Genomic DNA, 14,660 nt, shown 5'->3' with positions numbered 1-14,660 from the left:
TCCCCTCCACCCATATTAATTTGCATGGCTTCTCCCAGATGATATCTTCCCCAACCAGAATCAATAAGCCTAACAAAAAGGAAAATATCCTAGACTGGATATTAATAAACAACCTACCCCAGATATATAAAATCCCTACCTGAGGACTTTAGTGATCACTTCCTGACCTATATAATCAGAAAAAGAAATGACATCCCTCAACAATCGTTCTTTAAAACCATTAGAAGTTGTAAGAACTTTATTCAGACTAAAGTTCAGAATGAACTTAACACATGTGACTGGTCCAACCTATGGCTACTTCCACTAGATGAAGCAGTCTCATATTTTAACTCTACATTTCTTTCTATCTTGGATAACCATGCTCCCCTGCGCAGAACCAATAACAAAGTAGCACCATGGCTGTCCAATGATACAAGGCAAAAAAATATTAGCAGAAATAAAGCATGGACTCCTGGAGAACCACTAAATCCCCAAAAGACCACCTTATATATAAACAGCTGAGAAATGATACAAAGAATTCTATTATGCTAGACAAAAAGAATTATTACTGTAATCTGCAAGAAAAGCACCAAAATCAACCACAAAAATTCTGGTCAGGCATAAACAAACTTCTCCACCCAGGCCAGTCAACTACCCCTACCCCCTTATCTACCCTCCAACAACCTCCTAAAATTGTTGCTAACACCTTTAACACTTTCTTTACAGAAGCTGTGCAATCCCTAGCAAGTAAGCTATCTCCCTGTACCCCAAGTACCACCAACCCCACACCTGATAACAAGATCCCCTTTAAGCTTGATCCAGTACCAACATCTTTTATTAAGTCCCTACTTAAAAACTGAAACCCACCACCCTTGCAGCAGACCTACTATCTGCAGAATATCTCCAACAAGCTGCTAATGAAGTAGCATACCCCATATCAATTTTAATCAATAGAACTATCCACAAAGCCTATATCCCCCACATCTGGAAAATCTCCCACATTGTTCCTCTTCATAAAGGGGGGGGGGTTCCACTGAACTTTCAAATTATATGTCTATAGCCATTCTGTCTCCCTTGGCTAAAATAATGGAAAAATGTATCCACAAGCAATTTCTCGCCTATCTGAATCAAAACACTCTCCTAGCCCCCTCCAAGCACGGATTTCGACCTTGCCATAGTAAACCTCAGACCTTCTATCCTTCTCCCATACAATAAATCAGAACCATAATGACAACAAGCTCTCCCTCTTCCTTGACCTATCCAAGGCATTTGATATAGTAAATCACCAGCTACTCTTAAACGCATTAAAATCACTCTCCATAGATAACCTAGCAATTACCTGGTTTCATTCTTACCTAAGTGACAGACAACAAGCTGTACTATGGAAGAATAACCTATCATCCCTTTTACCAGTCACCCTTGGAGTCCCACAGGGATCTATATTAGGTCCCCTCCTATTCTCCATATTCATTAATGACCTGTACAAATTCATCCCTGATGCAACTTGTATTCAGTATGCAGATGACTCAACCCTAATCTGCTCTGCTGCCTCCCCCACAGATTTACAATCTTTGCCCCAAGTTACTTTCAACAAAGTAGAGAACTGGCTCACTGGTCGCAAGCTACTATTAAACCCAAATAAAACTAAACTAGAGGTAGGTTTTGGTGCTTTACTTTAGGTTAGAAGTAGGGTTTGGTTAGTGTATGTGATGTGGTTTATTTATTTTCTTTGGGTAGGTAGTATGTAGCGGGTGGTGGGGTTGGCTGACTATGACAGTTCAATATATTTTCTTTTCGCGGTTTAGTGTGTTCAGGATTTTTGCAGTTTGCAGTATAGGTGTAGACATTTAGGTATTTGGGAATAGGGTTTTTGCTTTGGTAATGTAAACCCAATACATTGTAGGTAATGTCAGCATGTTCTATGAGGTGATGTATTAGACGGGTGTTTCCATTCACATGGAAGAGCACCGGCAAGGTTCCAGGTGATCAAACATGCATGAAGCTCCAGTCAACAAAAGTATTGTTGGAAGGTACAATATGTGTCTTACAGGTAACACCCAGGTTCTGCAAATAAAAGACAGTAATGTTAGGCATGGTAGAAGAGGTTATTTTTCAGCTGTCTTTCATAAGCATTGCACTTCCATCTTCCTAATTTCTTAATGTTCTCCCACTAAATCCTTGTCCACTTTACATGAGAAGCTGCCGCTATACTAAATGAGTGTGGGGTATATGTTTGGAGTCCAAGCTTCATCACTCCACTGCTTACTTCAGTGCAGCCCTCACCTGAAGCTGGGTAAACAGGTTACCCTTCTCAAGGCAGAGAACTGCTCCTTCTTAAGTACCAGTCTATGATGAAACTGTGCGAGTGGGCTTCTGTGATGTAGGCACAGTGTTTGTTAATGTTTATAGGTTGGTACTGAGCTAACTGCCCTTGCGAGACATTTTAAGCCTAGCCAATTATCCATTGTGAGACTCAAACCCTGCACCTTGTGTTTGTAAGGCAAAACCTTAACCATTAGGCCACCACACTGTACTACATTCCATTCTGTGGCCCCTGAACCTGGAGTCAGCCACTGGTTGTTCACCTCTTGATCACTCATAGGTTGTGCCTGTTTATCCGTAGAATATTCTTAGTTTGACCAGCTAAATGCTCCACATAGGACTGCTAAACAACAGGCTATGAAAAGCAATCAGTTGTGTTACTGATGACATATATTTTGTAGTCTGTCCCATAAAGTTCACACTGCCTCCCCATGGCTTTGTGCAGCCAGCTGATAGCTTGCAAGGTGTAATGCTGCCTTCAACTTCTTTTAATCAGCCTCTAACAGTAGCAGGGTGTGTACCCCCCATTATTTTACTGTTATGAGCTATACAACTGGAGAACCTCGCATCTTCCTAGTGTCTCTATAGTGCTGTAGTACCCTTTTTAGGCCACCTAATTACCTGAACTGAGGGTGTTTATTATCTGTTATTCTCATACATCCACTGATACTGTGAATGAATTTGTGCCCACACTGGTACCGGTGCTGTTTCCTGTGCCACTTCTTGAATTGAGCCCACTGTGAAAACAACATGGTGTAAAATGTCCAATTATTCTTCACCTCACCCCTTTTGCTGATTGCTCCGTGCCTGAACTATATACGTATGTTGTCTGATTTTGAGTTGGGAGTACCTTGTTTGCCTTCTGTTTGTATAACCAACCCCAACTCTGTAATGGCACATTGATGTCTACGTGTAATTACTCTTGGCCACCTGTTGCTGAGCTGGCTTCCTCCTAAGTACCTTCCACCACCAAATTCTTAGGGATACTGCAACAGTTATCCTGAAAAAAATGAAGTGTAGTCTGGGGATGTGCCAACACTCAAGTAAGATCATCTCAAAAAATTTAGATGACTGAAGGCAAGAATACTCTTGTTATTTGACAGGTTCATAGGTGGTTACTAGGCTACTGACCCAAAGGTCTTTATAAGTCTAGCCGTGTGTACCCAATATAATACTAGAGAAACCCAATATAAAGGATCTAGCCTAAACTCAAGATCTTAGCAATGGCTGCCCATATCTAGGGGGTCATAGGTGAAATCCCCAACAAGGAATTTATGCTTTACCATCCAGTCATCCACGCTATACTTAAACACGGTTATAGCCCAGGGGCTCTGTATAATGTGAATTGGTAGCCTATTTCTGAGGAGTGGCAACCTCTGAGAGACATATCTGTCTCTCCAGCAGGTCCTATTTATGTCGCAGACCAGGTTAAGTTCCCTGGAGCAGGTGACCCTTGTCCCATTGGACTTGTGGGTGTGCAGCATTTTGATTGGATATGGATCTGAGATTGCTCTGTAGGCCAGGCACAAGTCTCCTCTACGTAGTCTGTACGCTACTGAGTACAATGACAGTGACTTCAATCTGTCAGTGTATGACATGTGCTGGAGACCCTGAATTTTCCTTGCTAGAAATCTCTGAGGTCTTTCAAGTTGCTGTAGGTGCCAAGTAAGGTACATACAAAGGGAGCACTGTACTCAATTATTGGCCTACTGAGGGTCGAGTACAGGGGAGTTATGACCTGTTTCACACTTGAGGCAATGCCTTTGCTAATGAGGTGAGCAGCATAGAATGCCTTCCTTACCACAGTAGACACATGGTGGTCAAAGTTTAGGCTACAGTCAACTTGCGGTCCCTGTTCTCTCACTACTGAGTTGTTAATGTAGGGTATTCTTATTTATATAGTAGTCTTCAAGGATATAATTTTTACCAAATGGGATGATGATAATGCATTTTTTAGCATTGAGTTTGAGTCCACAGCTTTGGCACCAATCATTCATTTGTGTAAATCCCTCTTTAAGTATATTGACATAATTTAGGGATTAAATGATTACACCCAGTTTGCAGTCATCAGCAAAGTTAGTCAGCCACAGCCAGTCTATTTTTGCCTGAACTTCTGAGAAGTATATTCCAAGCAATAGGGGTCTAGCACTGACCCCTGTGGAATCACACTGATGACACATTTGCTGGTTGAGGTAAAGTCCCCAACTTTGACTGAGTATGATCTGAAGGTGAGCCAGTTAGCAACCCACCTGACAACATAAGAGTTGATATTCAGATGGGAGATTTTATCAATGATGCCCTAATGTGTGACTGTGTCGAAGGCCTTTGCTAAGTCAAAGTAGGTTTTATGCACATATTTGCCTTTATTTATGGCTCTGGTGATATTTTTGAAGAAGTCTACCAGGTTTAACAGGCATGACCTGTCTTTGACAAAATCAAATTGTGAAATGAAGGGTTTGGAGATCACCTATGTTCTTATTGATAGGGTCCATGATGATTCGTTCAATGGCCTTACAGATAAGGTTGGTTAAGCTTATGGGTCTATAGTTTCTGTAGTTTGAGTCACAATTTTAATATTCTTGTCAAGTGGCATACAACAAATGGAAAAAAACTCTTACTTGTAAAACTAGCTATAAAGGGTCAGTGACGCGAATGCTGTTAGGAGCATACAACTACCTTCTGCATGCCAGCGTACGAGTGTGTGCATGTATAAATGTATATATCCACCAGCACACCACTCATATAGGTGTTGGGTACATCTGTATGCATAAGAAGACACACACAAATTCAGAGACAGATTTATGTGTGTGTGTGTGCGTGCGCGCGCGAGTAGTGGATCTATAACAACATAAAGATATACAGTGAGCTTTGGTCAGCTAAGACATGCATGCAATCAACTGAACGCATAAGTGAAGTTAAGTAAATTTTTATCTGCACTTTTTTTCAAATAATACACGATTTAAATTAGTTTGTGTTGCATTGAGCAATATCTAGCTGGAAGTTGTGACTCTGTTTTTTTCAGTTAAGGCTTGTTAAAAAACCTGCATAGCCAGTGATAAGTGGGGGTAGTTTACTTCATTGTTATTCAGGTTCTGTCTTATACAAGTGATACAGTGAATTATTTTCTGCTTAAACTGTGAGCTTTGGCCAGCTAAGACCTGCATGCAATCAACTGAACGCATAAGTGAAGTTAAGTAAATTTTTATCTGCACTTTTTTTCAAATAATACACTATTTAAATTAGTTTGTGTTGCATTGAGCAATATCTAACTGGAAGTTGTGACTCTGTTTTTTCAGTAGGTCCCCACTCACCCTCCATGTTTTTGTTTTGGTGTTAATCTTGGTGGCTTTGAAACTGCCCGCCCCTCTTGTAAATTTGCACTTGGATACTCCTCCTGGGCCCATCTCATTTGCTCACTCAAAAAAAAAAAAAAAATGTATCTGCTTTTACTGTATTTGTGTTTCTTCCTACTTTAGTTTGCTTTTGCGTCATCTTATAAGTACTCAATTGTATTTATTACTGCTTGGTGTAACTCATTCTAAGCCTTTTAGTTTAAGCACTTGGGCTTCAGACCAGTTGTTTTACATTAAGAAGGTTTGTGGTCTGCACTGTAGTGGCAGAACAGGTAGCTTACATCCTTCTAAGTTGGGAACTGCTGATTGAGGGCTCAGTGTCTGTTATTCTAAAAGTGTATTAATTCTGGTTTAAGCACTTGGGCTTCAGGCCAGTTATTTTGCATTAAGAGGGTTCGTGGTCTGCACTCTTGTGGGAGGAAAGGCTGGACTCTGCCCTTCTGAGCTGGGAATTTCTGGTTAAAGGTTTATAGTGCCTGCATATCTGAACTGCTTCTTACTGAAATTGGTACACCTTGTTTGCTGTAGCATAGACTAGATCCAGGCCTGCTGAATCTAGCTTTGTTTGTATAACTTGAGCACTAATCCAGGCATTCTTTAAAGTATTCAATTGTATTTATTACTGCTTGGTAGTAACTTGATTAAAGTGTAGCTATCATTCTAAGTCTTTTGAATTAAGCACTTGGGCTTCAGACCAGTTGTTTTACATTAGGAAGGTTTGTGGCCTGCACTGTGGTGGGCAGGACAGGTAGCTTACATCCTTCTAAGTTGGGAACTGCTGATTGAGGGCTCGGTGTCTGTTATTCTAAAAGCATATTAATCCTGGTTTAAGCACTTGGGATTCAGGCCAGTTATTTTACATTAAGAAGGTTCGTGGTCTGCACTCTTGTGGGAGGAGAGGCTGGACTGTGCCCTTCTGAGCTGGGAATTTCTGGTTAAAGGCTTATAGTGCCTGCATATTTGAACTGTTTCTTACTGAAATTGGTACACCTTGTTTGCTGTAGCATAGACTAAATCCAGGCCTGCTAAATCTAGCTTTGTTTGTATGCTTGTTGTTTGTTTGCTTGTTATTTCCCTGAAACTCTAATTCCACCTAAAACGCAGCTTTTCAGCGCTTCTGTGGATCCCTAGTGATATCTGCATTGCTTACTGTACTTATTTCCTTGTTTCACTTGAAAGAAAGTTACTGTTTGTCATTTTTGCATTTAAGTTACCTGTTACACATTGCATTTAAGTTACCTGGCACTTGCTTACTAAAGCAATTACGTAAGTCAGCACTAAAAAATTAAAAGCACTACACCCTCACAAACTCCCCTTGAGTACCTTGTTCCCCACTGGCCCTTTTTTTCAATTATAAAGGAATTCCCAATACTATTCTAGCATGTCCAAAGATAAGTTGTCAATCTCCTCTCTGGTCCATCTGGTGAATCTGGGAATCTTGAGGCAATGTTACAACTGCCTCATGTACACAGACAACCCTCTCCTCCTCCCAACAAATTCCAACACATGTGAGAGATGCAACCATATAGTCAAACTGGAGGCTAAGCTCTCTCAACTCAGTACTGGCATAACCAGTCAGGAGGAGAAGGAAACCACACTCACTACAATTCCAGTCTCACATAGACCTACCACGACAGCAAACCAAACACATAAACACACAAAAACATACTCGGAGGCTCTAAATAAAAATCTGCCTAAGCAGCAGAGACCTCCAAAGCAGACACCCAAGCAACTGCTACCCCAAAACAAAACACGTGCAACACATAGCTCACAAGGCCAGTGTGCCGAACAGTCACAGCCCTTAAGGCTAAACAACACATCTGATACACTTGTAATAAGTGACTCTATCGTCAGGCACACTGACGTCCCGCTCACCAGGCTGAACAAGGAGAAAGGTCACAGTGAGCTGCCTGTCTGGCACTAGGATCCGCCACATAACACAAGCACTCAGGTCACTCCAAGGCAAGTACAAATATGACTCCGTCATTATCCATGCTGGTGTGAATGACCTGAGACGTACCTCCCTGGAATACATGAAAAGAGACATAGAGGAGCTCTCTGAGCATGTAGCCCAGGCCGGTATGACCCTGACCTTGAATAGCATCTTACCCTCACCAAGAATGATGCCACAATATGAAGACAAGATGATCAATTTCAACAATTGGCTTAAGTATTGGTGTCATTTAAAGGGGATCCAATGCCTGTCAGCCTGGGATGACATGCTCGACAAGCCACGATGCTTCACTAGGGACGGCTTGCACCTGTCACCCCTGGGCTTTCGGATATTGGCAAAGGCTCTTGCTACCCCCATAGTGCCTTTTTTAGGCAAGGTTCAAAAGACCAACCCACCTCCATAGGTATCACAAGGGATAAGAAACTAAAAGTAATACTACTCAACGCCAGAAGTCTAAACCTCAAGATGCATGTACTCGAAACTCTCCTTAGCATGGAGAACATCTATATCTGTGCAGTAACAGAAACCTGGTTCAAGGCTCCCGAGAGCACCCCAGCACTACCAGGTTATACCTCATACCATGCTTTTCGGCCCCAAAACTTGGACCGAACCACAAAAGGAGGGGGATTATCAATATTCGTCAAAGATACCCACACCTCCAGGTTGGTGACACAGCACGAAGCATCAGAGAATATCCATGTGCAACTAACAGCGGGTAAAACTGCCTTCCAGTTTATAGCCTGCTACAAACCACCCTGCCAAACCCAGGAACCCCACTCGGCCTTCCTGAGAACACTGGAAAATATGAAGATCTCTCCAAACAATATTATATTGGGCGACTTCAACTACCCAAACATAGACTGGGAGCATTACTCTAGCTCCAGCACCCTAGCCCAAAGGTTCCTAGAATTTATAAACTCAAATGCTATGGAACAACTTGTTACCACTCCCACAAGAGGGGAAAACATACTGGACCTGATCATCACCAACATGGGGACTCTATGCTCCAGACCAGAAGTGTATCCCTCACTGGTAAGATCAGACCATAAACTAATCTCACTGGATATTCACATCCTGACCCCACCCCCTGCCCAGAAAACCACAGTGAAAAACTTCTCTAAAGCAAATTTCACACTCCTCAAAACCGAGGTGGAATCCTTCAAAGACCCCGGACCTGTGGAAAATACGGCCCAGACCGCAGAATCCTTTATAAACGCATTCTATGAACACCTTCAGGAATGCATGGATCATACAATCCCAAATAAAACCAAGACCCAATCCTCCAAAGGCAGACATCCTGTCTGGTGGACCCCAGCCATAAACAAAATTATACAGTAGGAGGAGGAAGCTACTACATGATAGAGCAAAATCCCAAAAAGGGAAGGCATCTCTGATCAGTATTAGCAAAAACCTACGGGCACTCATAAAATCCTCTAAGGCCAGCTTAGAGAGAAAAATTGCACATGACCCTAAGGATAATCACAAGGCTTTCTTTAGTTATGTTAGGAACCTGGGTGGGAATTCCCAGATATGTTCAGAATTAGTCCAAAATGACAAAAAATACACCGAACCCACAGACATTGCCAACATCCTAGCTGACAGGTTCAGCGCAAACTTCTCCCCCCCCCCCTTCCCCACCAAAAGGGCAAATATATATCCCAGAAGAGTGCTGCCCCCTGACATCATCAATGGAACCAGATGGTGTCCCGGGCTGCGTCCTACATGAACTCCAAGAAGAGCTAAACCCAAACATAAAACTACTGTTCAGTCTCAGCCTTACTACAGGATATGTACCCAAAGAGTGGCGTACAGCAACAGTGGTCCCTCTCCACAAAAGTGGTGCCTCAATGGATCCTGGAAACTATCGCCCCATAAGCCTGACTAGCTTGGTCTGCAAAGCTATGGAAAAGATCATCATAGATCTCATAAATAAAGATATTGGGGACCTACGGACACTGGATCCTACCCAGTTCGGCTTTGTTAAGGGCAGATCCTGCCTCTTAAACCTTGTTGATTTCTTTGAAACAGTCACCAAGGCCATTGACGAGGGGAAGGTGGTCCACACAGCCTACCTGGACCTCGCAAAAGCCTTCGATACAGTACCCCACTCGGGCATTATAGATAAGCTCACCGGCTTAAATATAAACCCCTATGTCACTAGATGGGTTGCAAACTGGCTCAAGGACAGTACCCACATGGTTAGAATTGCTGGAGCCATGTCAGACTCCAAACCAGTTACAAGTGGCGTCCCACAAGGCTCAGTCCTGGGACCTCTCTTGTTCGGTATTTATTTCTCATAGGTACAGGCCAACATGGAAGGACTGTGGCTGACCAAGTTCACAGATGACTGCAAACTGGGCGCCATAATCGACTCTCCAGATGACACAAGCATCTTCCAAAAGGGCCTCATAGAAACAGACAACTGGTGCCAGAGCCATGGCCTCAAGCTAAACGCCAAAAAGTGTATAGTCATCCCCTTTGGCAGAAACAAAGTGCCCACAAATTACCACATAGGTGGTAATCCATTAAATACGGAAGAAGTAAATAGCAATCTCTCATTTGACAACCACGTGGCCAAAGTGGTTAGAAAAACATTTTATATAGCCCACCTAATCATGAAGGGATTCACATCTTGATCAGGGGAGGTCATTGTGCCTCTTTACTCATCAGGCCCATAATTGAGTACAATGCCCCTTTTGGGATGTACCTTACTAGACACCTGCAGCAACTGGAAAGACCCCAAAAGTACCTCACCAAGAGGATCAAAGGGCTCAAACAGATGCCATATGCTGCCCGGTTAAAGAAACTCCAGCTCTACTCAGTGGCATACTGCCTGCTCAGAGGCGATCTGTGCCTGACGTATAAAGCCATGTCCAACCCAGAATTAATGGACATGCTGCACCTCAGAAAATCCAAATCCCATCGAGCTACGCGCTCGAGAGACTTGAACCTCAGCACTGAAATAAATAGGACATGCTGGAGGGACAGATTCATAACCCAGAGGCTCCCTTCCCTCTGGAATAAAATCCCAGTCCAGGTTAGGCAGAGTCCCTCATTGACTCTCTTCAAGAGGAATCTTGATGAGTGGATGGGAGATCGTAGGTTTATCCCGGGTATCATTTCTGTGTCACTGTTAGACAGAGGCACAGTATACTAACCTCAAAAAAGGGCATAGCAAAATTAATTTAAAATGGGTGGTGAAAGCCAAACACACTCTGGCTAGGCTTATAAATGCCCTAGGGCAGATAACCTAGTATGAACCTAATTACATTTTAAACAACCAAAGCAATGCATATGATAAACACATAATGACACATGACAAATGCATTTATTTACTTAAATTGTCTATTTTCCAACTTGATAAGAGGGTACGGGGTCTCATCCACACAGCGATCTGAGTCGCAAAAGAAGCAAGTTTGAGAAAAGTTATGAGAATTCCAATATTAACAGTGAAGTATACCACTAAAACTGTTAGGTGCACTGTATACAAAGTTTTAATAAAATACATGCATTATTACATATCCAGCATCTACAAATTTGGCAGACATTCAAGAATGCCTTGAATTGCAAACCAGTCAGTAAGACATAGCAAGGCTATGGTTCTACAACCACATGAATATAAACTTAGATTACATATTGCATGTATACTCATGCACACAGATAGGAAAATGTAGGGAAATATAGAGACTACATTTGCCTCAACTTTCAAATGGTAGCCAGTGCAACTCTTCTGCAGTCAGATATTTAGGAAAAGAATGAAAGATCCAAACATTTTACCGCAGTGCAGGGAAGAAAAATTAAACAAATTGAGTTGAATGGAATCAGTATTATACAGACACTGTGTGATTCCTGAAGGGTGTCAGATAATGGGAAAATAATACCGTAACAATATTCCATTTCAAAGATGACTGAATGATTCTTATGGAAATGTTATAAGATTTTATTCTTCTAGAATCTTAGGACATTTGCAACACAGTGGGTTTGTTTCCAAGATGCAAATGTTCAAAGCTGCAAATATTCAAAGCAATGCTGTCCTGTGAACTGTGGGGGAAACTATCTATAAATGTATGCCTGCATGAGTGCATGCACTAATAAGCAACACTATTTCTGAACACATGAAAAATAATTACCAGTGAAGGGGAAAAAAGCATGTAGCAACAAGCAAGTAACAAAAACAAACAAAAAATACCACTGCCAAGACTGGGATAATCATTCCACCAAGTTTTACAAAAACAAGCACATACTAAAGATAAATCACAAAAAGGATCCGAAAAGTGCTGGTGGAAACGCCAGATAAATGCCAAGAAGTACAAGCCACAGGACAAACTTTAATAGAGTAAAGCGCCTTTCGTCTGCGTGGTACGCAGACTTCTTCAGACCTAAAGATGTAATTTCAGTACTGCAAAGGCTGCAGATCAGAGTGTGACTAGGTCAACTAATCTAATAGCCTAAGGGTGGGGGAAGGGAAATACAAAAGAACAAACGGCAAACTCTTAGCAGTTCCTAATAATAACCATCCCACAGTGAAGTTTGTGACATCTGTCCTACAGTACGTTAACAAGCTTCTCTGAAAATGTGTGAATATGTGACTTACACTGCACTAAAAGATAAACAAAGTACTGTAGCAAGCAAATGAGTTTAGAAACAAAATAATGCCCATTTTTAAGTATTGCATTACTGCTGTGCTTTCTATAGCAGCAACAGCAGTAGTCCGGTCATTAAATGCCTGAAAGGTTACTTTTCTCAATGGCAAATGCACAAATTAAACTAATGAATGGCTCACAAGGAGAGCTGTTGTCAGTAGAACTGCAATTTGAGATGGAATTTGGTTAACACCTTTGAACATTCCTGCAGGCACTCTTCCCCCACCCCCCTCAGCCAAAGGTGAGCATGCTCAGAAAGGCAAACCTGAAATGTAAACAAAGGCTGAATCAAAACAAAAAATCCCTGGGATTGCCCCTTTAAGTTGTGATGCCGCAGAGGCCTCTGCTAGGTGTGCAGCTTCTGCTTCAGTTCTCCGCAAATACTCTTGGCTTCGCCTCCAACCACTTAGAGGATTTCAAGTCAAAAATCTTAGACACTTACATTACATTAGACCGTAACCTCTTGTTTGGCAAACAATCTGCAGAACTTTTTAAATCTTGCAGGAGAAGAGTAAGGAGCTTCAGGCATCATGCTTATCTCTCCCATTCCTAAATACTACAGGAATTATCTTGCAAAGACTTCCTTTGTCAGGAGAAACCCTTCCTCTGCTACCCCCGCCTCTACCAGGCATAGGAGAGGAACCAGGAGGCATACCTACTCCAGACCAGTTACCTCACAACCCAGTCCAAGACAGCCCTTTCAGGATGCAAGTGGATCCAGCAGTGCGTGACTGCCTTGCCCATCTACCTTTGTCAGCCTACCTCCCCTTTTGCAAAGTCAACTCCACCTCATACCTCACATACTACTAGACCTTCTGATATTAGGAACAATAGAACCTGCCCCCCCCCCCCCCCCCCACCAGGACAGGAAGGAAAAGGATTATACTCAAGAATTTCTGGTTCCCAAAACAGATGGCCCTTGTTGACCAATACTAGATTTATCCTTCCTAAACCAGTTCCTAAAAGTCCCATCATTCGGAATGCTATCCCTTCAAACTCTTCTCCCTTTAATACCAGCCTACCAGATTTAAAGGAAGCTTATCTCCATATTCCTATAAAACCCTCCAACAGGAAATTCTTACATTTTACTGTTCCCTGTTCTCATTTTCAGTTTACAGCCTTGCCCTTTGGTATGCCTACTGTACCCAGGGTATTTATAAAATGACTAGCCCCAGCCATTGCTTACTGCAGAACCAAAGGTGTCCAAATCTATCCTTACCTAGACGACATCCTCCTCCTAGCAGAAACAAAAGACATCCCCCAAAATCATCTCAGGTTCACCACTTCCCTACTACAAAACTTGGGTTCACCCTCAACCTACAGAAATCTTCCTTACTCCCACAGCAAGACAAAATCTTTCTGGGGTGCAGGATCAGAGCAGACCTGATGCCGGCTTTCCTCCCCCAGGACAAAGTCCTGTCATTCCCCAATTACTTCCAAAGCCTATTACTAGTTCCTCAGATTATCTGTAAGGCAATTCCAACTCCGGGGAGTTATAGCAGCCACCATCACTATGCTTCCCTTCACCAGAATGCACATGGGAAAGTTCCATTGGTGTCTGAAAAATGTGTGGTCACAACACCAATACTCCCTAGAGCAACAAATTATCCTTTTGCCCTGCCTCAAAACAGAACTAAGGTGGTGGATTCAACAAATACTTCAGAACCCGGGACTTACACTTCAAATCCCTTCCCAACCCAACTTATGCATACAGATGCATCAGACCTAGGGTAGTGGGGGCCACCTTGAAAGGTTTCGGGGTACAGGAGGCATGGAATCCTACCCTTCAAAAGAAGCACATCAATGTATGGGAAATGACTGCAGTTCTTCTGGCATTGAAGGCATTCCTTCCTATCCTCCAAACGGGCCCCTTCAGGTATTCATAGACACCACCACAGTAATGTGGTATGTCAACAAAAAAGGAGGAACCAGAGCGCTTACCTCCTATGCCGGATAACATTACAAATTTGGGACCTCTCCTCCAGGCACGCCTTAACCCTGCAGGCTTATTACATCCCTTCTCAGGACAACAAACAAGCGGATATTCTCAGCAGAACATCCTCTCTACAACACAAGTGGATGTTGAACAGGGAGACCTTTCTAGACATTGTCCACCAGTAGGGCACACCACAAGTGGATCTGTTTGCCTCCCCCCAGAACAGACAAACAAATTCTGCACCAAGGATCACTGTCCACTTGTCTGGAGGGTGGATGCCTTCAGCATTCCATGGAAGGGACTGATGTTCTTCGTGTTTCACTGTTGCAGTCATTACATTTGGGTAATCTGCTGGCAGGTTGCCCTCAGTCGGCCTGATTAACAAAGTCTTGGGTCCTGTGTCGTTTGCTGTCCCTTCTTCCATGACGTCAGGTTGTCAGGTGTATAAAACATGCAGCTGACACCATTACATC

General features: G+C 42.6%; 1 protein-coding gene across 1 annotated transcript in view; it reads left to right on the top strand.

Annotated features, from left to right (window-relative positions):
• Positions 1-14,660, top strand: part of REV1 (REV1 DNA directed polymerase) — a 4,137,464-nt gene that overhangs the window by 1,202,575 nt on the left and 2,920,229 nt on the right. The window lies entirely within an intron of this gene.

Source organism: Protopterus annectens, chromosome 5.part0 (assembly GCF_019279795.1).
Source record: "Protopterus annectens isolate FY-2018-M chromosome 5.part0, PAN1.0, whole genome shotgun sequence".
NCBI classification, from domain to species: Eukaryota; Metazoa; Chordata; order Ceratodontiformes; family Protopteridae; genus Protopterus; species Protopterus annectens.
This window is presented reverse-complemented; position numbering and strand designations above follow the sequence as displayed.